The sequence below is a fragment of the Pinus tabuliformis genome, chromosome J (assembly GCF_031772625.1).
Source record: "Pinus tabuliformis cultivar Carrire ecotype Pingquan chromosome J, CPIR1, whole genome shotgun sequence".
NCBI lineage: Eukaryota > Viridiplantae > Streptophyta > Pinopsida > Pinales > Pinaceae > Pinus > Pinus tabuliformis.
This window is the reverse complement of record NC_142295.1, coordinates 784,118,192-784,144,276: the sequence shown is the minus strand read 5'-3', so window position 1 is coordinate 784,144,276 and position 26,085 is coordinate 784,118,192. Positions and strand designations below refer to the sequence as shown.

At 34.5% G+C, this 26,085-nt stretch overlaps 1 pseudogene across 1 annotated transcript in view; it reads right to left on the bottom strand.

Moving 5' to 3' along the window:
* Positions 1 to 4,514: 4,514 nt before the first annotated feature.
* LOC149229059 (pleiotropic drug resistance protein 1-like) overlaps positions 4,515 to 26,085 on the bottom strand; it is a 90,742-nt pseudogene continuing 69,171 nt past the window's right edge. Inside the window, exons 20-23 of the transcript XR_016248363.1 lie at positions 10,575 to 10,797; positions 10,249 to 10,420; positions 9,237 to 9,491; positions 4,515 to 4,895 (exon numbers count right to left, since the gene is read on the bottom strand). The product of XR_016248363.1 is annotated as a pleiotropic drug resistance protein 1-like (transcript). The remainder of the gene's footprint in view (positions 4,896 to 9,236; positions 9,492 to 10,248; positions 10,421 to 10,574; positions 10,798 to 26,085) is intronic.

Here is a 26,085-nt window from a genome sequence, read left to right as displayed (position 1 = left end):
TGGGATGTTTGGGGATCTACTCTGTGTCTGAACTTGTCACATAATTTTTTCTCTGATTTCATTATCAATAATAACTTATTAGGTTTGGATCCAACCAACTCAAACATGGTCAAATGGTTGTTTGGAGGGGTTGGAGGTATCTAAACACCTATACAATTTTCTAATTTTAGAACATTTTATGAATTCATGGCTTTTATTCAAATCTATGGTGGGGACTAGAGGAGTCTCTTATCATCAGCCAATTATATTACAAGTCTCGGCTAGGGAAATTCCAAAAAGGATTCTACTATGTTTTCTCTCCACATGGCTTGAAAAGGAGGAGTATCATTCGTTGGCGGCAGGAATATCGCATCATCTTAGGCCTTCAACCTCCTCATACTATATGGAGAAATTCGCTAGAAATTTGGTTTCTATCAAGAAAGATTCCCAATAATGGGCAAAGGGATTCCACTGAAGAAAAAATATGAGAATTATTTAAGTTGAGCATAGGACAGAATAAATCATCTTATTAATGGAACCAAATTCCATATCTATTGAGCAGTGAGTGTTGACAAAATATCTAGAGGCACAGAGGCATGCTCTATTGTTAAAAGAAGAAGAGAGATGGAAACTAAAAAGCCAAGAAATCACAGTTGTCTTTGAGGCAAGACAACAACAGGTTGTTCCATCATTATGTAAATGGATGAAAGAAAATCAATACCAACCAAATAATTATGATCCATTTTGGCAAACGAATAGTCTCCTTCAGGGACAAAGCAAAGTAAGGCATAAAATATTTCCAAAATATTTTTTTGACCCCTACAGTGTGCCCTATTCAAAAAATTATGTAGTTTTCCTAAAACATTCCTCAAGTTGTCAATGAGGATATGAATGCATACATGTCTATGGAAGTATCGGAGTAGGAAATGTGGGTGATGTTATCTCCAATGCAGAGGGGTAAGATTCCTAGCCCTGAACGGTTCCCTATGGAATTTTATTTGGGCTTCCATGTTGTGTGAGAATAGAACTCTTTAGGAAAATTTATTACCTCCTTCAATTTGACCTTTCTTTGCCTCATTTCAAAGTTGCAGGAAGATTCCTCCTTTGCAGATTACAGGCCTATTGCTTGTTGCAACTTGATATACAAATTAATATCCAAAATCATAGTAGGAAGAATTAATCCACTTCTTAGTTTTTTTTTTTTTTAAAAGAACAATTGTACTTTCTTCATCGTAGAAACATAAATGATGCTATAGTTGTTTCTCATGAAATATTTCATTCAGTTAAGAAGGATAACTTAAGAGTAGCTTTCATGGATGACTTGTTAGCCTAGTGAGGCATGCATAGCCCTAGTAAAATGGTAGTGGAATGCATGAAAATTTTCTTGATTGGATCTGAAGAATTTCCCCAAGTCAAGTTTAAATGGGGGAATGTTAGATTAAACTTGACTTGATAACGATTCAAAGAAGTTTAGTCTACAATCATGGTTTTTTTTCACGTGGTATTAGTGACCCAAGGTATTGCATGTAATAAATCTTATAAATAGGTTTGGAATCCTTAGTTGTAAGGTTCTTAAAGTGAGCAGCATAAGGTTCACTTTGTTGATAGCTTTATCAAATTTGGCCAAATGTTAACCAAAGATTCATGGTTAATTTTTCCCCACTTGGGGTTTTTTAAGATAAATATTATGTGTGATTTATAAGTGTTTCTAGCTGATGTTTATTATTTATTTCCCTTTCAAAGGTATTTCTAACATAAATTAGAAATCATAACTAATACAAAAACCCACACTATTTTCCATGCGACTAGCGATGGAGAAGCATCAGAGCATGGAAGTCATGAACCAGCAGAACACATTTATAGATAAAAAATCTACTCCTTTTAGTGGTATATCGATCATTTTGTTGGTTACCTTGGAAAATTTTCTCCTCGCAAACACAAGCCTTTGTATGTAGGTAAAATGATAGGGAAAATCTTATGGTCTTTGATGGATGTCTGCACTAAATGGCATCCATGGCCAAGCTTTCCATGGTGGAAAGTTACTCATCCTTCTCCTGTAGATGGTCCCTTAGTCTTATATTTTCTATTTAATTTATAACTACATGGAAAGAAGCACTGACAGCCCAAGACATACTTCGGAATTCCTCCTTACAACAACTTCAAAAATCCCCATCAATTCTAGAAGAAAAATGATAGGGTTTCCCTTACACCCATAATTTTTCTCCCTTTTATTAAGTCAAAATTATACCTATATATAGACTCTCAAGACTCAAACCTCTAAGAGTGTGTTAACAATGCACTTGATCACCATCTATCTAAGACCATGTAGAAGATTATATTTTAAATTTTTATTTATAAAATTAAATTTTGTTAAAATAGGCACATGAAAATGGCATGTTTGGACCCTTGATGGAGGTTTTATCTCGATCAAAGTTTTAAGACCTTGATCTAAGTTTAAAATATTGATTGATATTTTTAAACCAAAATCAATTATTTATGTAAGGAATACATCACATTTTTCATGTATTTCACATTTTTGTGTGGTAGAGTACATCAAAAGTATGAACTTATTTTTATTTTTAATAAAAGAAATGCAGAACATTGTCCCACATGTATTTCGGATATGAATAACATATTGTTCATATACCACTGACATCGAAAGTATGCAATATGGGTACTCCTTGGATGAGGAATTACATTATGCATCCAATAAGTGATCCTGCTCAAAATTTGAATAAAATCATATGGAGATAACTTGAAAATACGAGCTGAAAAATAGTTGTTCTCTTTTCCCTCTAAAATTTGATCATTCAAAACATTCTGGGGTACTTGTTTTTGTTGAGGGGGGGTCTTTAGAACAGGTGGTTTGGCCACCTGAGGCATCCATCCTTGTGATAGATAACCTAATTGAGGAAGCTAATTGGAATATGTTTGGAAAGGAGGAACAACAAATTGAGGATATGGCCAATGCAAATTTTTCGTTGTTTACACAAAAATTCATATGATCATAACTCTTTCATATGGACTAGGATTGAGGTGTCATTTATGTCGTTGGAATTGTCTCACAGGATCTATGACTTGGTGCGAGCTAGATTTAACGGACCACTAGATAAAAGTAGCCAAGACACTAAACTTAGAATCACTGCCAAATCTGATTGCACCCCGCTAAATTGGCGGCAAGACAAGTGGCCCAATAAAGTGGGGCCACATGAACCAATGTTTGTCACATTGCGGCATTCAAAAAATTGTCACAATGTGACAATGTAACATTGCAACAATGCTTATCACATTTCAACAATGTGTGTTACATTGTGATGTTTGTCACATTGCAATATTATAAACCCAATATTATATAGCTTATTAAAAAAATTAGGAAAAAAACATTTGAAAATAAATAAATAAAGATTTAAAAAATTCAAGAAAAAAACATTAAAACAAAAAAATAAAAATAAAAAAAGAATTGAAAAAAAGTTATATATATATATATATATTCAATTAAGAAAGAAAAAAATAAATAAATAAATAAAAACCAAAACAGATGGTACGAACTCAAATGCATCAATGTTGTAAGAATGTTGAAAGAAATGTGTTTAAGTTGTGGAAATAATTGTAGCTCACTTGTTATAGGTTTTGGAATTTTTCTAGGCATGTTTTCATGTCGAATTTGCTCGAAATCCAAAAGGGATTTGTTGGGATCACAAGTTTGAATTGTAAACTCTCCAAAATCCAAGTGCCCTAGATTTTTTTAGGATGCTAGATTCATATATGTAATTAGAAAAACATTTTAAACAACAAAAAATCACGATTTAACAAAAAATTGTTTCCTTGAATTCCAAACAAAGACTCCAAAAAATAATAAAATTGTAGAAACATATAATATTGACATTGAAATGTGTTTCAATCAAATTAAAACATGTTCCAGACATGTTTTAGGGTTTTGTAACAAAAATACAATTAACGAGTTTGGAGGGTTGCGCAATCACATTCCCTGCAACATAGATTTGTGCTTTGTTATATGGATGTTATATTTTTGTTGTAATATAATTTACTTTCTAAATATTTATTTAAAAATTAAATTTTTAATCTTTTAATTAAACCCTAAAAATTAAAGTTATAATTTTTTTAACAAAAATTTTGAACTTCATTAAACTATTACTTTAATTTATTAGTAAGTTATTTTAATTAAAAGTTTTGCACCTAACTAAACTTTGTATTTGCATTTACTTTATGTTTTGATAATCCTAATAAGTAAACTCTCTCAAAAAAAAACTAATTTCATTTTTTTATTATTAATATATTTATATTCACATCATAAATTATTAATTTATAAATTTATTTTTAATAATTAAACTAAAAAATAATATCTATATATATGAGTTAAAAATTAATTTTAAAACTATGGATAATATTATAAATATTAAAATATTTTATGAACAAATGACTTATAATTAATTATAGATATAAATATCTATTTCCTTTATTTTTTATAATTATTTATTTATTTATTATAAATAAAATATTTTATAATATTTTATTTATTTAAGCAACACTATGCAGTGTATTTTATCATCTCCTCGGAAAACTGGTAAAAATTCCTTATTTATTTTGATGGTAACAAAAGAATAATGAATAAATCCTTTTTTTTTCATTTTTTGTTGGAAATTAAGTGTTCTAATGCTCAGTGCAAAGATCACAGCGAACAAAAGTGCGATTGTCACCGTAGCAACTGCAACCGGTCCCAGAAAATCGAGGTTATATCCAAAGTAACTACTCAAAAATTTGTTCACTTTTTGCATCTCGCCATCCGCCATCACCACTTCATATGAAATATCACCAAACTGAGATACCGCCAGTCCGTATAACGTCCATGCGAAGGGGCAGCCCCAGTAATACCATCTCCACCACACAGGAATCCGCTGTAAAACTCACAAACACCCACATTATCAATGAACATGATTTGACTGATTTTTGTCGGGAATTTCTGGTTATTCCAAACAGAATACAGTGGAAAAATCCTCTGTTTCCACTGTTCAGAATTTTCTGATAAATTCCGAAACAACAAAAATATGAACAGAGAGTAATACTCTGTTTTCTGATAATTCAAAAACACAAAACCGAGCATAAAATAATGCTCTACTTTGCCTCAGGATCACAAACTGATCAAAATAACATTCTAGTTTTGACACAGGAAAATACTCTGTTTTTAACTCAGAAAAACAGAAAAATTCGTTTGCTGGAAACGGTGTTTCAGCAACACAGTTTTTTTTCAGTTGCTGAAACAGGTGTTTCAGCAACGGTGTTTCAGCAACAGGAAATTTTGACGTCAAGTATTTTTTGAGTTACGAGCTGTTTCAGCAACTAAAAATTTTGACGAAATAACTTTTGGTGAAACAGAAACGCACAGAAAGGAATTTCAATTTATGAAAATAAACTAACTGATAAAACTAAGTCTTCCTCACATAGAGGGATTTCCACAACTGCTGTTATAAAACATCTTCCTCTTAACAGAGGGATTTACAATCTATGCTAAAGAGCATCTTCCTCTCAATAGAGGGATTCACCAAACTATGCTGAAAAGCATCTTCCTCTTGACAGAGGGATTACATCAGGAACGCTTCAGTTCCACACAACAACTATCTCATAAAATTTCAGCACTGCTGTGCAAAATGGCTTCATTCATGTGAGCTCATGCTGCTGCACATTCTTTCTTAAAAACACAGAAATTACATTCCAGCGCTGCTGCGCTATATTGCTAAACTCTTAACACTGCTGTGTGCTGCGTTTCCATATTCACTAACAGAAAACTATACTCACGCTGCTGCGTGCTCTCCTCTGCTCTCTATCTTTCTCTTATATATTTTAATTCTGTTTCTGTTTCTATTTATAGTGCGGGAAAGGTTCTTCACCGCCTTAACTTGCTGATGAAATATCTGCTGTTCATAATTAACAGATTTGATTTCTTGCTGTATTTCTTGAGTCGGTTGTGCTGAAACCCAAGACTGATAAATGCTGCGGCTGGCTCGAGGCTGGTACTTTCCTTCTAGGCCATGCTTCTTCTTTAATGTTGTTTGGTGAGCAGTTATGGCGCAGAGCCCAGATCTGATCTTCCTCCTCCTTTGGGAACACAAACAAGCAAACGGTGAAAAGACACTTATGGCGGTGGCGTGAATAAGCCGACTCCTTTGTAAGTCCTCTATTGCGGCTCGCTGCTGCTGCACGGCAGTTGGAATTAATATTCCAACACTCCCCTTTAATTTCAACTGCTGGGTTATCAGTCATACCCAGACACTTCATCAAAAATTCGAAACTTTTCTGATCCAACGGTTTGGTCAGAATATCAGCAACGTGCTCCTTCTCTGCTCTCATGGGAGATTTAATTTCATATCTCTCCCCTTTAGGAAGATCCATCTGATATAGTTCTACCAGGGTCTTCATTAGATCTTCAATCTCTTCCTCCGTCATATTGACAAGGGTTTTGGCAGTGAAACCCATCTCAACGATCTTGGCAAGAGTTACATTTCGAACTCTGTACCTTTTAAACAGATCTTCAAGGAACTTCAATTCCTTTCTCCCATTCATGGGTTTTGTCCATTTCCTATCTTGAACTCCATCTTCTAAATAAACAGGGTCATCAACATGACTAGATAAAGCAAACAAAGAATTCATACCTTCATTTGTTGCTTCTTGTGGTGTGCTTGGAGAAGCACATTCATTTTTGCTCAAGGGTGCGACTTGGTGCCCTTGTGTTGGCACCGCTATTTGGGGATGTACTTCAGCCATCTCCTCATCACCTTCATCACGAGACAAACAGATTTTATCATTCACTGTTTTCTCTAAGCTTTTATCACAAGCTTCCTCCTCAATGAACTGAGGTTTTACTGTCTTCACTTTCTCCATGCCTTGATAGGCTGTCTTGAGAGTTTGCCATGCTTCTCTGGATGTCTTGGCTGCTGCTATCCTTGGAAACACACTTTCATTCACTGCTCGATACAAGAAGTAGAGGGCCAAAGCATCCTTCTTCTTATAGTTCTTCAATAGCTCATTTTCTGTTTCATCTTCATTTGCTGGTTTTTCAAAACCATCTTCAACAAATTCCCATAAATCTTCTGAGAAAAGAAAAGCTCTCATAACTATTTCCCAATAGTCATAGTTTTTCCCATTAAGTAGTGGGAGCTGAGTATTAAAAATACCCACGCATGTGCTAACGCTGGTCATTCCTTGCACTTTAAATTATGCTTCAAATACTTGACTATATTTGAAAAATCACTGTCTATCTTCAACAGTAACACAGAAAAAATTCTTGAGAAATACCTTAGATTCTTTCTTGGCTGAGTCTTCACACTGCTGGAGAAGTTGCTGCTGCAAGAAATCTTCCTTCAGCTTCTTTGACACTTCAAAGAGCCTGGACTAGCTCTGATACCATGTCGGGAATTTCTGGTTATTCCAAACAGAATACAGTGGAAAAATCCTCTGTTTCCACTGTTCAGAATTTTCTGATAAATTCCGAAACAACAAAAATATGAACAGAGAGTAATACTCTGTTTTCTGATAATTCAAAAACACAAAACCGAGCATAAAATAATGCTCTACTTTGCCTCGGGATCACAAACTGATCAAAATAACATTCTAGTTTTGACACAGGAAAATACTCTGTTTTTAACTCAGAAAAACAGAAAAATTCGTTTGCTGGAAACGGTGTTTCAGCAACACAGTTTTTTTTCAGTTGCTGAAACAGGTGTTTCAGCAACGGTGTTTCAGCAACAGGAAATTTTGACGTCAAGTATTTTTTGAGTTACGAGCTGTTTCAGCAACTAAAAATTTTGACGAAATAACTTTTGGTGAAACAGAAACGCACAGAAAGGAATTTCAATTTATGAAAATAAACTAACTGATAAAACTAAGTCTTCCTCACATAGAGGGATTTCCACAACTGTTGTTATAAAACATCTTCCTCTTAACAGAGGGATTTACAATCTACAACACTGATGTGCAATAAAAAAAAACTTACAAATCTGCACTTCTGTGCATTTCACTGTTCTGGAAATATTTTTCTTCACGCTGCTGCGTGCTCTCATCCGCTCTCTATCTTTCTCATATATTTTACTTCTGTTTCTGTTTCTATTTATAGTGCGGGAAAGGTTCTTCACCGCCTTAACTTGCTGATGAAATATCTGCTGTTCATAATTAACAGATTTGATTTCTTGCTGTATTTCTTGAGTCGGTTGTGCTGAAACCCAAGACTGATAAATGTTGTTACGGCTCGAGGCTGGTTCTTATCTCTTTCAGCCGTCTGCTCATTAATACGCTTGCTGAAAAGTAACGGTGTGGCGCTGGATCTGATCTTCTTCATTCAGGCAACACAAAATTAATTAAAGAGTGAAAAGATGGTAATAGCGGTGATTTTAACAGATCGGGGAAAAAATGTGGGGCGCCGGATAAAGACAAATGAATAAAGTAAAATAGCTACTGCTGCACGGCAGTTGGAATTAATATTCCAACACTCTCCTTTTAATTCTTTTCAATCCATGCACTGCTGTGCAAAAGGGCTTCATTCATGTGAGCTCATGTTGCTGCACATTCTTCTTTAAAAACACAGAAATTACATTCCAGCGCTGCTGTGCTATATTGTTGAGTACTTAACACTGCTGTGGCTCTACACATATATATAGTGCAGGAAGCGGTCATAATTTATCCATCAACCGCCTCAACTCTCTGACAGAGTCTCTGCTGCACATAATGAACAAATCTGATCTTTTTCTGTATTTCTTGAGTCGGTTGTGCTGAAACCCAAGACTGATAAATGCTGCGGCTGGCTCGAGGCTGGTACTTTCCTTCTAGGCCATGCTTCTTCTTTAATGTTGTTTGGTGAGCAGTTATGGCGCAGAGCCCAGATCTGATCTTCCTCCTCCTTTGGGAACACAAACAAGCAAACGGTGAAAAGACACTTATGGCGGTGGCGTGAATAAGCCGACTCCTTTGTAAGTCCTCTATTGCGGCTCGCTGCTGCTGCACGGCAGTTGGAATTAATATTCCAACAATTTTTGTGATAACCATATATATATATATATATATATAAAAGTAAGAGTAAGTAGTTAGATCTCAGAATATTTTAGAAATTTGATATGGAAGAAGTAAAGCAAAACTGACAGTTAATTTTGTTCTTTTTTCTTATTTATCATTGGATTTTCAAAATCTATAATCAAATTAAATTCAACACTAAATAAATACACAAGTCAATAATTCTCAATAATTCTCACCGGACGTGGAATTATGAAGCCGCTGAAAATCATCCAGACTGCTATGCAAGCCGAGGAGAGAACTGAGGCTACGCTTGCATTAGGAGTGACAGCCGCCATTATCATCCCATAGTATGTGCTATAAAGGAACGTAAAGAACATGAAAAACAAATACCAAAAGAATTTGGCTGCTGTCCACGTTAAGCCTGTCAATGCATAAACTATCACTCCATACACCAGTGTTTGAACACATTTGTATGGCACCTCGATCAAAAGCTGTGTCAGACAAATATTGTTGCATTAGTAGAAAGATTTTAAAGATGGCAGCGGTAGATGTATAATTTTTATAATTTTACAGTATTACGGTTCATGTGGGTTGATTGGTTGCATTAGTAGAAAGATATTAATATTATAGTTTTAGCGGGTTTAATGTTACAGTGTGTTTTTTTTCATCAGAGGATTCAAAGACAAAGGAATTCAAATTTAAAAGAGTAAAATATGTGTATAAATACAGAGGGATTTAAATCCAGAAAAATAAAGTATATGTATTTCTTTATATTTTAACAATCAGAAATAAATTTTGTCTTTAAACAAAAAAAACTTACACACTAATTTAATGTTTAACTTAAAATCTTTCGAATTAAAATGAATCTATATTAATAAAAACAACCCTAACCCGTTTCAAAAAAAAGATCACAAAAAAAAGGAAAAATGCTAACACAGAAAAATTGCTTATCTGGGCAATAGCATAGGGAAGAGCCGAATACATCCCTGCTGCCTTTTCTCTATAGAAAACTGTCCTTTCGATGTCAACTACTGGTTGGACAGAGACGGCATTACAGAAACCCATGAAGATAATAGCTGCGAACATGGATCCCAAAGCATTTAATATATCTTGTTGCTTCTTCCTGTAACAACACAACATCCAACGACGCATAAGAATTGGATCCCAAAGCATTTAATACAACCCTAACCCGTTCCAAAAAAAAACCACAAAGAAAAGGAAAAACGCTAACACAGAAAAATTACTTACCTAGGCAATAGCATAGGGAAGAGCCGAATACATCCCTGCTGCCTTTTCTCGATAGAAAACTGTCCTTTCGACGTCAACCACTGGTTGGACAGAGACGGCATTACAGAAACCCATGAAGATAATAGCTGCGAACATGGATCCCAAAGCATTTAATATATCTTGTTGCTTCTGCCTGTAACAACACAACATCCAACGACGCATAAGAATTGGATCCCAAAGCATTTAATATATCTTGTTGCTTCTTCCTGTAAACAACATCCAAACACACATAAGAATTGGATCTACATTGATTAGATTTGGTGATTGTAGGAGAAAGTAGTACTTACATATTCCGGCCAATTCTCCAAAAAATGGTGCCAAATATTAGAGCGCAGCAAAGGGTGAATATGAATCGAACGGTGTTGTACTGAGGATTTCGCCAATACGACCAATGCTGCTTCCATAAACAAGCCATGGTTTGAAAAGGACTGACCAAATTGTCTTTGAAAACATAGATCCTTTGAGCCCGGGACAGGTTCGCTGAGTTCCTGAATGAGAACTTTATTACGCCTGTGCAAAAATAATGATGCATTATATTTTCAGTTGCATTGAATAAATCCACATTTATAAAACACAAAATGCCGGCATTATAGCTAATGGACTTATGAATTATAAGTCAAAAAGATAATCAAATTGGGATAAATAAATATGGAAATTTATATGCCTACAAAATGATATGCTTTGTTCAGTTCAAGAAAGTTGTTGAACTGAAAAATATTGCTCATAAATTTTTTTATTTAATTACAATTAGTAATTGTTTTTAAAAGTGTAAAGGTATACAGAAGAAATAAAAAAATTGGGAAAATCATCTTGTCACATATAGAATTTATTGTTGAATGCATGCGCATAAGGTCCACCAAGCCTAGCGCTCACAACCTATGTATGAGCACAAAGTGTTGACAAACCTTGCCCCAAGTGTATCACTCCCAGCTATTTGTCTTTTGTCTACCACACAGTGCCGCAAATCCCAAATTTCTGCCAAAGCACAAGATCGATCCCTGTCGAGGTCCTAGAGCCCAATTACTCATTCCCCAAGCCGCACAATTGGTCTCACGCAGTGCCCACTAAAATCATCATGATTGTCAACTATATTACATTGAAAACTTCAGTGTATAGATTTACAATTAAATGTCTCTGCCCAAGGAGAGTAGAGTGGGAGGAACTCAGTAATAAGATGCTAACATAGATGATGATGACGATGGTATTGATTTGTAATTTCCTCATGGTGTTTGGCAGGGAGAAAAACACAGAAATTTTATCCCAAGAACTTTTATCAATTTTGTATGGGAACTTTATTACAAGCACTTTCCCAACTCTCAACTACTTTGAGTCATCTGTCTACATATAAAAATAAGTGATAAAATTAGTACAACATTTTCATTTAAACGCCATCAAATAAGAATAATGGCACCACTTTTTAATATCAAAAACTTCTTTGAGTCCAATTGTTTTTACTCACCCTAGTCTTTCTATAATGCAAGTACTTGAGCTTGCATTCTATCATTTGTTATCCAAGTAACTCAAATTTCATTCTATAATCTAACAAGCTATTGCAAAATCATACACAAATCATTAGTTCTTTTAGTCTAATAAAGATTTTCACATTTTGTGGATGTTACATCACATAGACCTCTCAACACTCATTACACATCATGACCTACTAAATAGAGCGAATGCAAGGATCAAAAGCACTCAACAAACTTAGAACCTAATAGTTTCTTATTAACTTCGAATGCATAAGTGCTCTTTGTTTCCACATCTATATTGTTTGAAAACATCAAGTCAACTTAGGGTTTGGTCTTTGTAGTTCTCTATAGATTAAGTCAACTTAGGGTTTGGTCTTTGTAGTTCCCTATAGATTATTAAATAGCGAACAAAAATTGTTTGAAGATATATATTGTTTTAAAGCAACAACTCAGCTCCTCTCTGCTGCATTTCCATTAAATGGTGTTTTATAAAAGCATGCTTTAAGTGAGATTTCTTTCCATTCATCTCAATGCAACAGTGCAGTCTGAGGTGGAAAGAGACTTTGTTGGAACAACTTGAATCATTTTTAATAGGGTTTTGACATCAACTTTGCAATCCCAGTTTCACACATTTCAAACAATACCAACATAAGTGCATCTCCCAGATCTAATTTATATTTTTTATTATTATGGTTAATTAATTTTTTAATTTTCAGTTTTTTATTTTTTTCAACTACTTTTTAATTCAAATTGTATTTTTTTTAATAAATGACAATGTATAAGTCAGAGAAAAAACACAACATGTTTTCTACCCATCCAAACTTGTATTTTATTTAGATTTAAAAAAGATCCATATTTAGGAAATACAGGAAAAGCAACCAAAAAAGGTATTTATAGCCAAGACTATCCCTTTGAGGTATCCATCAATGATGATTACAAAGTATTGAACAAAAATTGTTTAACATGCCTAAGCCTATTGCCTAGATCTAGCTGTCAGGAATCTTTCACAAAATAATGAATTGAAATGAATGGGCATTCATTTATCAGTGGGTAGTTGGAGCAGGATGAGATCCATCCAATTTCATTTCGTCATGTTCGAATGATATGTGTTCTAGTAATTGTTGTTGTTCCTCCTTCACATGCGATTTATTGTATTATTCCACCTCCTTTTTGTATTGCATCATGGCAATTGTGGCCACATCTGCCAATTTTTGGTTCTCTTGTGTTCATTAGTAGGCTCTTTCAATCTTGCAATTTCACTTTGTAACAAATCCACTTATCTCAACATTCATCTGCCTGTATAGCTCCATTTCCCCGTGTACTTTTGTTTTGCCTCAACAACAGTCTTCGTAGAAACATTTAGCAAAGCCTTCAGTTTGGTGCAGTAGTGGTAAACTCGAATATTCTTCCTGGACTTATTTCTTTTATTTTGCCTCAACAACAGTCTTCATAGAAACATTTAGCAATAGTCCTGTTTGCATATATTTGGATGAAAATCTTTTGAGAAAATTGTAAATGTATTATTTTTAGTACTTCTTTCTTTTATGAAAGTATGCAATACCATTGTGATGACTTGTACTATAGAAATATTAGGTTTATTTAACAATTCTTTTTATTTTTTATTTTTTATTTTTTTTTGTATAGTTCGTATTGAAGAGTGTGGTTCATGAGTTTGCAAGTGTATCCTCCCCTCAATTATGATTTTCTGAATTTTTTGGTTGTTAGAATTTTCTAAGGCTCCAGTGTTAAGAACCATGATATCATCACTACTAGATATAAAGTTGTTGTTGGTTTTGTCTTGTAGTCAATCTCCTTTTTTCGGATTAAAAACTGTTGCACCAAGGGTAATCAAACATTTGTTGTTTTAAATATCTATACTAATGGTATTCTAGGGCTTTTGGGAACTTTCCAAGTAACTACAAATAGTTTTAAATTCACGACTTGCTTTCATAGGCTTCGTATTTTACTGTAGTGTTACCTTCCCTAATTTTGTACAGGGAGCTCATGTTATGTCGTTATTTTGAGTCATATTGATTTGCATAAAGGCTTTCCTACTTTTTTGACATTTGGTGTTTTGGTCTCCACATGTTTATTACTATAAGTTGTATATTGGGAATTGCTAAGTTTCATGGCTCTAACGTTATTTCTCCTATGATAAGAGGAATATTTTCGTCAACTCGTTAAGCTTATAACGTGGATGGGAAGTTTTCATTCTTAGTGTATCAACCAGTTTCTATTTTCAGGCTACCTTTATTTAAAAAAACCGATCTTACGGTGGAAGAGAATATGGATGGGCTAATGTGGTTACCCTCATCTACCTAGACCTCATGAGAATTATATATAGTAAAAGAAATTCATCAGCACATGTTGTGAACTCATACTTATTTAGTATGCTTATTATTATCCATTACACATCTACTATTTTGTAAACTCATATCCAATAGAGTTGCCAACAGATAAAATAATGAGATTTGTAGGAACACAAGCGATATCTTATCAAACTAGTACTTAATAGTTACTAAGATTTAGATTCAAAATACTTGGTCAAATTAATACCTACCATGATGAATTGACAGCTCATTCAGGACAGGAGGGATTAGAAGATCCTAATACTCACATAAAGGCCACTAAGAAAGTAAAGGCAAACTTCCCTTGACATAAAAGTGACGAGGATGAGAATATAAAAGAGCCTCCAATATTTGACATGGGTATGGTAGCACCATCCTCACCAAAGAAAAATTGTAGGTAGGAAAATGGAACATGAACGACATCTCATTGAGCATGGTATTCGGTGAATTTGAAACTCATTCTAAAGTCAATTAGTTTTTTCGTGCCCATTATATTGGATATTTTGAAATAAATTTCAAATTGAAAAAAAATATTACTAAAAGCAATCTACAAAGTTAGAAAATATATATAAAGCCCTGAAAATGCAGTATGCATTCAGTTAAGCATTATAGAAATATGAGTAAGAATTTAAAAATATGAAACCCATGGTCAATAAGGACAGCTTTGCACAGGAACTTTTTATTAGCTAAGAGTATCCTATTAAGATCTTTGCTAAGTATACATTGATCCAATTCTGAAGTTCTTGAGGTCTCTCAGAACCAGTTTGGTTTTTTGTGGGCATTAATATAAATTTCAATTTAAAGTATAAACATTAAACACATCCTACCAAAATTGTTAAGTAAAATCATTTCCATCGCCAAGTAGTCATAAGTGGCACTGATGCTAAATTAGGAATTTCGTAATGCCAACCAACATACCTGAAACCCTAATTACACCTCTTGAAAAGAATGACTTTAGAGACAACATTTCCAAAAACCATTTTATACAAATGATCTACTTCTTGAGAAAAATTGCTCTTCCCTTCTACATCCATGGTTCTTTTGGATACTTGTTGAGGTGATGACAATGGCTTATCGATAGGTACCTATTTTTCTTTAATGTTAGAGGAATCAAAACCCTGTGGCAAGGGAGGGTTACTGACAGTGGAATTTTCCTCTTTCGCCGCCTTCTGTGTGTTCTTCACAACAGTAGCATCACAAGGGTGTGCCTATTTCACATTCTTTTCACTTGCACTACAAGGGACTCGAATATGGAACTGTTAGCAATGATTTTGAAATAGAAGAGTCATATGGCCACAAAAAAGAATGCCAGACTTTTCGAAATATCTCGCGTAGTGACCCCGTCCTGATAGAGGACTACTTCCTACCATTTTTCTCGGCAAATGGGACAAATTAGGTTGTAGTGCTTGACATTTAAAAAAATAGATGGAAAATGAAATGTGTGACAACATTCTGCATTGAATATTGTGTGGCCTTGTCTAGGATTCATCGTCTACAAACACATTGCACAGGTGCTTCTAGAAAGCCTAAGACTAATCCTCAACATGCTTAATCTCGATCGGGGAGATGATGGAATCAAACCTTCAGTCAAGGGAACATTTTCTATATTCCTCACCTTCGGGCTCACACTAGTCTTGCATTGCAACTGCAGGCTGCACTGAGACTGACAACACATCATGGGATTCGAATCCGAGACAACCAACAAAGGGGAAGACTAAACTGTTGAAATATTACTTTCAACTGCTGCGCCAAAATCGTCATGGGATTTGTTAGCTCTATTTTTTTCTTTTGCGAAGTGATCTTATTGCTATCGCAAATCGCGTCCACGCCCTGTTGCCTTTGTTACGCCCTGTGTTTTCTGCCGATTGCGATTCTGCGATGCGATGCGATCGCAAATCACACCCATATGTTAGTGCTTCACTCTTTCTCTTCCGCCGTTGTGACGTTGCGATGCGATCCGATCGCAAATCGCATATCTCACCTTCTTCAAACCGATCTCAGCCGTCTGATTAAATCAACGGTTGATGTATAGGCTTGCATCAAATTACGTGACGTGAATTAGAAGTTTCATTGACTGCCAGTTTTGTCAGTAAAGTAATTTAATGAAATTTATTGTGGTCATAGAATGTAGATGAAAGTTTTAATTTTATTGTTTTTTTATTTTCACGGGGGTATGGCACAGTAAAAAATGTAATGTCCTGTTTTATTGTTCATTGAACATAAAATGTAAGTTGAGACGCAGCAGCGCGAAGGGGAAAACTTTTACACATAGCAGTGTGAATGTAAGGTGTGAAGAAAAGGAAATTGACACACAACAATGTTCATGTTAAAAACAGAGACAGAGTTCTCCTTTTGTAATGCACAACAGTGTTTTATTTTCCAGCAGAGACAGAGTAATTTTTTTTTTGGACTGCCTCTGAAACAGGCATGGTGTAATCCCTCTATGAGAGGAAGAATTTTTGTAACAGTTGGTTTTATTAATGAATACAATTTTCTTTTGTGTGTGTAAAACGCTGTGCTCTGGAAACAAATTTTTAGTTCCGCTGTGGTAAAAAACAGAGCATCATTCTCTGTTCTGTTCAGTTTCATTTTTGTTTGGAATCAACAAAAATTCCCAACATTGGTATCAGAGCTTGTCCAGGCTCTTTGAAGGTGTCAAAGAAGCTGAATGAAGGACTTCTTGTTGCAGTAGCTTCTCCAACAGAGTGAAGACTCAATCAAGAAAAAATCCAAGGTATTTCTCAAGTTAGTTCTTGTGTTACTGTTGAGGACAGTCTGTTATTTTAAATTCACAGTCAAGTATTTTGAAGCATAGTTAAGAGTGCAAGAATGGCTGGAGCCAGCACTAGCATGGGTATCTGTAATACTCAACTCCCACAATTTAATGGAAAAAACTATGACTATTGGGCAATAACTATGAAAGCTTTGCTTGCTTCCCAAGACTTATGGGAATTTGTTGAGGATGGTTTTGAAGAACCAGCAAATGAAAATGAGTTTAATAACTTAACTCAGGCAGAGAAAGATCTGTTGAAGAGCAATAAGAAGAAGGATTCTAAAGCCCTCTACTTTTTGTATCAAGCAGTGCATGAGAGTGTGTTTCCAAGGATAGAAGCAGCCAAGAGATCCAAAGAAGCATGGAAAACTCTCAAGATAGCCTATCAAGGCATGGAGAAAGTGAAGACAGCAAAACTACAGTTGCTGAGGAGAGATTTTCAGACTCTCTGCATGAAGGAGTTAGATAATATTGACTCATTCTTCACACATGTGATTGGTATGGTCACACAGATAAGGTCTCATGGAGAGATTCTTGAAGAAAGGAGAATTGTGGAGAAACTATTGAGGATCCTACCCTCAAGGTTCGATGTGATTGTCACCACCATAGAAGAGACAAAGGATCTCACAAACTTCTCAGTTGATGAACTACATGCATCACTGATAACACATGAGCAGAGATTGAGTAGAAATGGAAACTCATCTCTAGAGCATGCCTTTAAGACCCAGATGTTCTTTGGAAGAGGAAGAGGTCAAGGCAGAGGAAACAAGAAAGGAAGAAGCAACAATCCAAATCAGAACCAAGGCCAAGGCAACAGTCAACAAAGTGGACAACATCATGCTCAAGGACAAAGGTATGATAAATCCAATGTCCAATGTCACTATTGTAAAAAATATGGGCATTATGCAAATGAATGTAGGAAGAAGCAGCATGATATGAATAATAGAACTAGTGCAAACTTCACTAGAGAAAATATCAGCCAAAATAATTTGTTTTTAGCTTGTAATATGGCTGAAGAAAAGAGTGAAGATGTATGGTTTCTAGACTCCGGTTGCAGTAACCATATGACAGGAAACATAGCCCTGTTTTCTATGTTAGATCAGAGTGTGAAGTCACAAGTCACACTAGGGACTGATAATAAATTTTCTGTTATGGGAAAAGGAGAAGTAAAAGTCTTAACAAACAAAGGTGAAAAGAAAACCATAGCAGATGTTTATTATGTTCCTAGAATGAAATGTAACCTCTTAAGTATTGGATAGCTTGTTCAAAAGGGGTACAATGTTTTCTTTGTGGATGATGTATGCACCATCATGGATAAAACACCCAGCAAACAATGTATTGCTGAAGTGAAGATGACAAGGAACAGGATGTTCCCTCTCAGAATGAAAGCAGATTTAAAAAATGGAGAAGAAATAGCAGCAGTGACTCAAGAGGCTTTCCAAAGTGAACCAAAAGATGAAAATTGGTTGTGGCACTTGAGATTTGGACATCTCAACTTTGGAGGTCTTAACTTGTTGAACAGAAAAGGAATGGTAAGAGGATTACCATTGATAGAGAAACCAGACAGCCTTTGTGAAGGTTGCATCTTGGGGAAACAACATAGAGAAAGTTTTCCATCTGGGAAAAGCATAAGGGAAAAAGCACCCTTAGAGATTGTCTACTCAGATTTATGTGGACCGATGCAAACTCCATCACTTGTAGGCAGCCACTATATACTAACATTGATTGATGGTTTTATTAGAAAAACTTGGGTTTATTTCCTGAAGAACAAAAGTGAAGTGTTTGAAAGATTTTGCAATTTCAAAGCACTTGTAGAAAACCAAAGCAGGCTGCATATCAAAGTTCTAAGAACTGATAGAGGAGGTGAGTATATCTCCAAGGAATTTCTAAGTTTTTGTAGAGAAAATGGAATTCATAAGCAGTTTACCACTAGGTACACTCCGCAGCAAAATGGAGTTGTCGAAAGGAAGAATAGGACAATCATGGATATGGCGAGGAGTATGTTAAAGGCAAAGCATTTGCCAAATGATTATTGGGTTGAAGCTGTACATTGTGCAACGTACATTTTGAATAGATGACCTACAAAAGCAGTCATGAACGGAGTGCCGGAAGAAGCATGGAGTGGGACAAAGCAAGGAGTCACCCACATGAAAGTTTTTGGATGTGTGGCTTATGCACACATTCCAAATCAGCTAAGGAAGAAGTTGGACAACAAAGGGGAGAAATGTATTTTCATTGGATACAATGAGGAATCCAAAGCTTACAGGTTGTATAACCCATCCACCAAGAAGCTTATTGTGAGTAGAGATGTTCAGTTCATTGAGGAGGAAACTTGGGATGGAAGCATAGAGAAAACAGTGAATGTTAAAAACTCTATGTCACATGATGAAGATGATGAGAAGATGGCTGAAATACATCCCCAAACAGCAGCACCAACACAAGGGCAGCAAGAGACACCCTTGAGGAGAAATGAAAGTGCTTCTCCAAGCACATCACAAGGAGGAAATTCAAGTGCTTCTTCAAGCACTTGTACACCAAATGAAAGAGGTAAGAAGTTCAGAAATTTAAGTGACATTTATGAACAAGAGGCAGCAAATGAAGGTATGAACTCTTTGTTTGCTTTATATTGTCATGTTGATGACCCTGTTCATTTCGAAGAAGCAATTAAGGATAGGAAATGGATAGAAGCTATGGATGAGGAGATTAATGCCATAGAAAGAAACAAGACATGGGATTTAGTTGAACTACCAAAAGGAAAGAAAGTCATTGGAGTTAAATGGGTCTATAAGACCAAGAGTAATGTTGAAGGCAAAATAGAAAGACACAAGGCAAGACTTGTTGTCAAAGGATATAAGCAGCTGTATGGGAGAGAATATGAATAAACGTTTGCACCGGTTGCTAGAATGGAAACCGTGAGAGCAGTGCTGTCCATAGCAGCACAAAACAAGTGGAAAGTTTACCAAATGGACATGAAGTCAGCATTCCTAAATGGAGTGTTAAAGGAAGAGGTTTACATTGAACAACCTCTAGGCTATGAAAAGAAAGGCCAAGAGCACAAAGTGTGCAGATTGAAGAAAGCTCTTTATGGACTGAAGCAAGCACCAAGAGCGTGGTACAGTAGGATAGATTCCTATCTACTGGAAAATGGATTTGAAAAATGTGAGGGAGAACCCACCCTCTACATCAAAGAAAAGGATAGTAAATTACTAATTGTTGTGTTATATGTTGATGATGTTATTTTCACAGGTAATGATGATTATCTTATTGAAAATTTCAAAACAGTCATGAAAGAAGAATTTGAAATGACTGACATGGGTTTGCTGAGATACTTCTTAGGAATTGAAGTAGAACAAAATAAAAATGGGATTTTTATCTCACAAGAAAAATATGTTAATGAAGTATTGGAAAGATTTAATATGCAGGAGAGCAAAGCAGCAATCACTCCCACAGTGATGGGATTAAAACTCAGCAAAGAGGATAGCAGCAAGGATTTTGATCCTAGTTTGTACAAGAGCATAGTTGGCAGCTTCATGTATTTGACAGCAACTAGGCTGGATATAATGCATGTTGATAGTTTAATTTCTAGATTCATGGAGAGGCCAAACGAAGCACATTGGCAGGCAACAAAAAGGATTCTGAGGTATGTTAAAGGTACTAAAAGGTTTGGCATTATATATACTACTTCAGAATGTTCAGATTTAATTGGATACACTGATAGTGATTGGGCTGGAAGTGTAGATGATCGGAAAAGCACATCCGGTTATGTTTTTCACATGGGTTTAGGAGCCATTTCATGGGCTTCTAAAAAACAGCCTATTGTAGCATTGTCTACAGCAGAAGCAGAATATGTGGCAGTTACAGTAGCAGCGTGTCAAGCAATTTGGATGAGAAGGATGTTAAAGAGCTTATGCCAAGAGCAAGCAAAAGGAACTGTGATTTTTTGTGACAATAGCTCAGCTATTGCATTATCCAAGAATGATGTGTTTCATAAGAGAATGAAACACATTGACACAAAGTTTCATTACATCAGGGAATTGGTAAACAATGGAGAAATTGTTTTAGAACATTGCAGAACTCAGGAGCAGGTTGCAGATATTCTAACCAAACCATTGGGGCAGAAAAGTTTTGAGTTTTTGAGGAAATGTTTGGGTATGACTGATAACCCAGCAATTGAAATTAAAGGGGAGTGTTGAAATATTACTTTCAACTATTGCCCCAAAACCGTCATGGGATTTGTTAGCTCTGTTTTTTTCTTTTGCGACGCGATCTTATCGCTATCGCAAATCGTGTCCATGCCCTGTTGCCTTTGTTACGCCCTGTGTTTTCTACTGATTGCGATTTTGTGATGCGATCCGATCGCAAATCGCACCCATATGTTAGTGCTTCACTCTTTCTCTTCCGCCGTTGCGATGTTGCGATGCGATCCGATCGCAAATTGCATATCTCACCTTCTTCAAACCGATCTTAGCCGTTTGATTAAATCAACGGTTGATGTACAGGATTGCACCAAATTATGTGACGTGAATTAGAAGTTTCATTGACCGCCAGTTTTGTCAATAAAGTAATTTAATGAAATTTATTGTGGTCATAGAGTGTAGGTGAAAGTTTTAATTTTATTGTTTTTTTATTTTCACGGGAGTATGGCATAGTAAAAAATGTAATGTCCTGTTTTATTGTTCATTGAACATAAAATGTAAGTTGAGACGCAGCTGTGTGAAGGGGAAAATTTTTACACACAGCAGTGCAAATGTAAGGTGTGAAGAAAAGGAAATTGACACACAGCAGTGTTAATGTTAAAAACAGAGACAGAGTTCTCCTTTTGTAATGCAAAACAGTGTTTTTATTTTCCAGCAGAGACAGAGTAATTTTTTTTTTTGGACTGCCTCTGAAACAGGCATGGTGTAATCCCTCTGTGAGAGGAAGAATTTTTGTAACAATTGGTTTTATTAATGAATACAAGTTTCTTTTGTGTGTGTAAAACTATGTGCTCTGGAAACAAATTTTTAGTTCCGTTGTGGTAAAAAATAGAGCATCATTTTTTGTTCTGTTTAGTTTCATTTTTGTTTGGAATCAACAGAAATTCCCAACATAAACTAGGAGCTCGGAAATGAAATATGGAAGTCATGACATCTTGACATTTGGTAAAAAATGATTCAATGGAGGAGGATGAAAATCGAAGGATTTGAGAGGCCAAATCTGCCCAGCCAAAGCCCGTGGAGAAATTATATATAATATCAAATTGTTTTTTAAATTTTATTATAAAATGCATATTATTTAAACCATATAAATCTTAATCACAAATCTATGGGTCGTTATGGATTAAATCTCTATAAAACCAAATTCTTTTTGAGCTAAGTAATATGTAAATTATATAAGTTAGTCTGTAAAGCCAAATTCTCTTTGAGCTAAGTAATATTTAAATTATACAAGTTAGACTATACCTGACTTGTATACTAAATATGAGTATAATCACGAAACAAAACATTTATAAAAAAATTGAAAGATTGTGGGAGATGGGAATATATCTATTGTATAATAAAAGCAAATTATTTTAGATAAAGAGATTTATATATAATAAAAATATATATATTAATGAAATGAATTAATTGATTTATTTTATTTTATTTATTTATTTATTTTTTATTTTTTTTGCAGTGTAAACTTGCCATATAATTTGCTTGTTTGATATATTTTTGTGTGTATGGGTTGAAAATATTTACATTATGATTATAGTGTCAAAGAGTTACGAGCAACACTTTTGAGCTTACATAATCAACACCAAAATATTTACTCCTATGTTAAATTAATTTGTTTAGTAAAAGGAATTAAGGAAATTGACATTATTAAAGGAGCGTTGTGAAATGAGCCTTAATCATATTGGGTTATAAAAGGAGTGTGTGATTGCTACATAAGTAAAGACGATTTTCCTTCTCTTTTGTTGTAGATCTATGCATTGTTGTAGAGGCTAAGAGATAAACACATAAAATTATGAAAGATAAATTTATTGTGATCCACTAGGGAATTCGTAGAGGTGGCACTCATGAATACAAATAATTGTTCATACTATTTGAGTTACATGTTACTTAAACTAGTTGAGGGGATGTTATAAATTTGATGAAATAGCTTGAAGAGTGGTTCAACTCCAACAATGTGCAATAAAAGAGTAGTAGAGTGAGCATTGATTCATGCTTTTAGAGTTTGAGACTAGTGTGTAGTCTAATCTTGCTATTTTACAATTGTATGAATTGTGGAGAAACTAAGACCTCCATATTTTATTCCATGGGCCGAATTTGTTTTTTGTCCCTTTCGTCCTATTTAAATTTGTTTTCATTATTTCTTTTACCAATTTTTAGTTATGTAGCATCTACATCTTATGAAGGTGTAGTGTGCCAATTCCATAGCCACTACACTTTGATAGAGAAAATTGTGTTAGTGATCTATAAAGTTTGGTCATGCATCGAGTGGTATCAAAGTGAGGACAAATTATAGGTTGAGAAATTACAAAAATATTAGAAAGAAATACTTCCTAAAATTCGATTTCTAGGGGATTAGTTCCTACGAAACCATGGCAATAAGGAAACCTAAGAGAAGGTCATTTTAGCTAATGATTGCTCCAAGAATTTTGATGGGAGGCATTAATGGGAAAAAATATGTGTGAATGGAGTGCAGTTGAGGATTACGAGAGACCTCCCAAGGATACCACCATGAATAAGAATACATCGAGGAGATGCAAGGAACTAGGAATTGGAGGAATTGATGATCACCAAAGAATTATGTAACAAAATAATTGGAGATGTTGGAATGTAGAAAATTCATAATCAAAAGACAAAATCAAGGAAGAATGAAATGTTGATGAAAGTGTCCCCAATAAACATTTAGTCTCATTTCTAAAGGATAGAGGTAATGCAAGTGTGGAAGTCTCTTGCTATGGTGGCAGTTTCAACGAATAAAATTTCACTGATTGGATGGGAGATATTGAGTGATAATGTTTTAGTATGAGAATGTTCAATACTCCAATATATTTTGTTTAATAGTAAAGAAGTTGACTCTTTGCACTATAGTGGAATGGCGTGCACAAAGATAAAGTAAAGAACTAGTAGGAGAAGATTAAAACTAGAAGAAAATCGTGAGCAAAATCAAAGAGAGATTCTTGCATGTTGATTACCAACAAAGTTTGTGAAGATAGGCATGAAATTTAAATTATAAATACATATAATGCGGAGTATATTAAATAGTTATTCAAATTATCACTCAAATTACAACTAAAGATCTGACGTATCAAAAGGTGGTGAGATAAGTGAATAGATTCAAGATTAGATTCAAGATGAGATGAGTACCCATCATTTTTGAACCATTGATAAATCATACCAAATTGATTTGAAGGTAGAGGAAAAATTGAATGTAAACTAGTAACAAAACTACCAATGAAAGAGCCCTAGAGGTTAGGAAAAGTTGAATATAAACTACCAAAAAAACCACAAAGGAAATAGCCTTAGAGGTAGAGGAAGGGTGAAGGCTACCAAAGGAATATCTAGTGAAGGGATATAATATGAAGCATCCAATATTCAACTTGCCAATCTAAGGAGAAATAATCATGTTAGGACATATTTCATGTATGAATATGAAACTTCAATTGTTAGAGACAATGTTCTTGTACTTCAACATCAAGTTTGAGAAGAACACTATGAAGGATCTTGAACAAAGAAAGAAGGTTTTAAAAACTAAATGCAAGGTTCAAGGTCATTAGTGAATTTTTGAGGTCAAAATGGGCCTCAAAATAAAAAATGTGCTACAAAAATCAACTCTAAAAAAATAATTAGGATTCAAGATGATGATATCATCCCCAGGGGTAAATATTTTTGAAAGAAAAAAAAAAAAACTACTTTTTTAAATAGCATTTTCAACATATCTCCTTATATTTTTACTCAAATGTCAAGTGTAGGTAATCTTTGGATGTTGAATCAATGAGTTCCCACTCTAAATACTTTTGATTCGACCCATATCTTGGTGTGGTCTACTCAAAAGTATATACAATGAGTACTCATCGGATGTGAAATTTAATTATGCAAACAAGAAGTTCCTACACTTGATTTTTGAGTAAAGATATAAGGAGATAAGTAAAAAATACAATAAAAATATAGTTTTCTTTATTTTTCTTTAAAATTAATATCTTATTTTATTATTTTAGTTGTTATTTTATTATTTTCCGTATGAGACCCATTTTAGACCTTAAAATTCCCTCAGTGTAAATGTTGCAATTTAACTATAGATAGTAGTAAAAAAAAATTGTTGTCCATGGAGGTGATTCGTAAACTCAAATTGAAATGCTTCCCAATCCATATAGGGTTTCATGGGTATAGAAGTGTTATAAATCCATCGTGATAAACAATGTTTCCTAAGACTTCCATATAAACAACCTTAATGACTAGAACATAGATGATGTGGTTGAGATGGAGGTATGGCATGTGTTTCTTTAAAGATTATTCCTATTTAAGAAAAATCTACATGACGTTATGGAAAATACATAGGAATCTAATAAGGATGGGCAATGTTACAAGCTAGAACTAATGGTGGAAGATGATACAATAGAAATGGATAGAGTGATAATGGAAGTAGTGATAGCAAAAGTGTTGAAGTAATATTGTGTTTCACCAAGGATATTTTGAAGGAATGAAAAAGTAAAAATTCTATTTGGCCATGATACCAAAGAAGGGATGAGGAAAAGAGTCACATGCTAGTGAAAATTTAATATTTGTTGGATGAGTTTGCAATAATTGTTGTAGATGATATGCCAGTGGGCATGCCTCCCATGAGAAGTATTTCATATCATATTGACTTGATTCTAAGATCAAGTCTACCTAATAAGTATATTTACCAAATTATACCAATCATTTTTTAATATATGAGACTATGTAGTGAACCTCAACAAACATAAGAGAGAATAAACCATAAAATTTGGGAATTAAATGTTTTTCTTCATAAAAGACCAAAAAATTCAAACAATATATAACACAAGAATGAAGACCCCTTAAGGTACAATAAAACCAATTACTCCTTATGGAAGGAACCATTCTACAATTTGTACTTGCAATAAAGCAATACTACCCCTTACTACCATATTATTTCATGTTAAATCCCTAATGCACCTATTTATTACCTATTAACTATCATAAAAGCTTATTCTGTGATTATGACAACACAACATGCATTA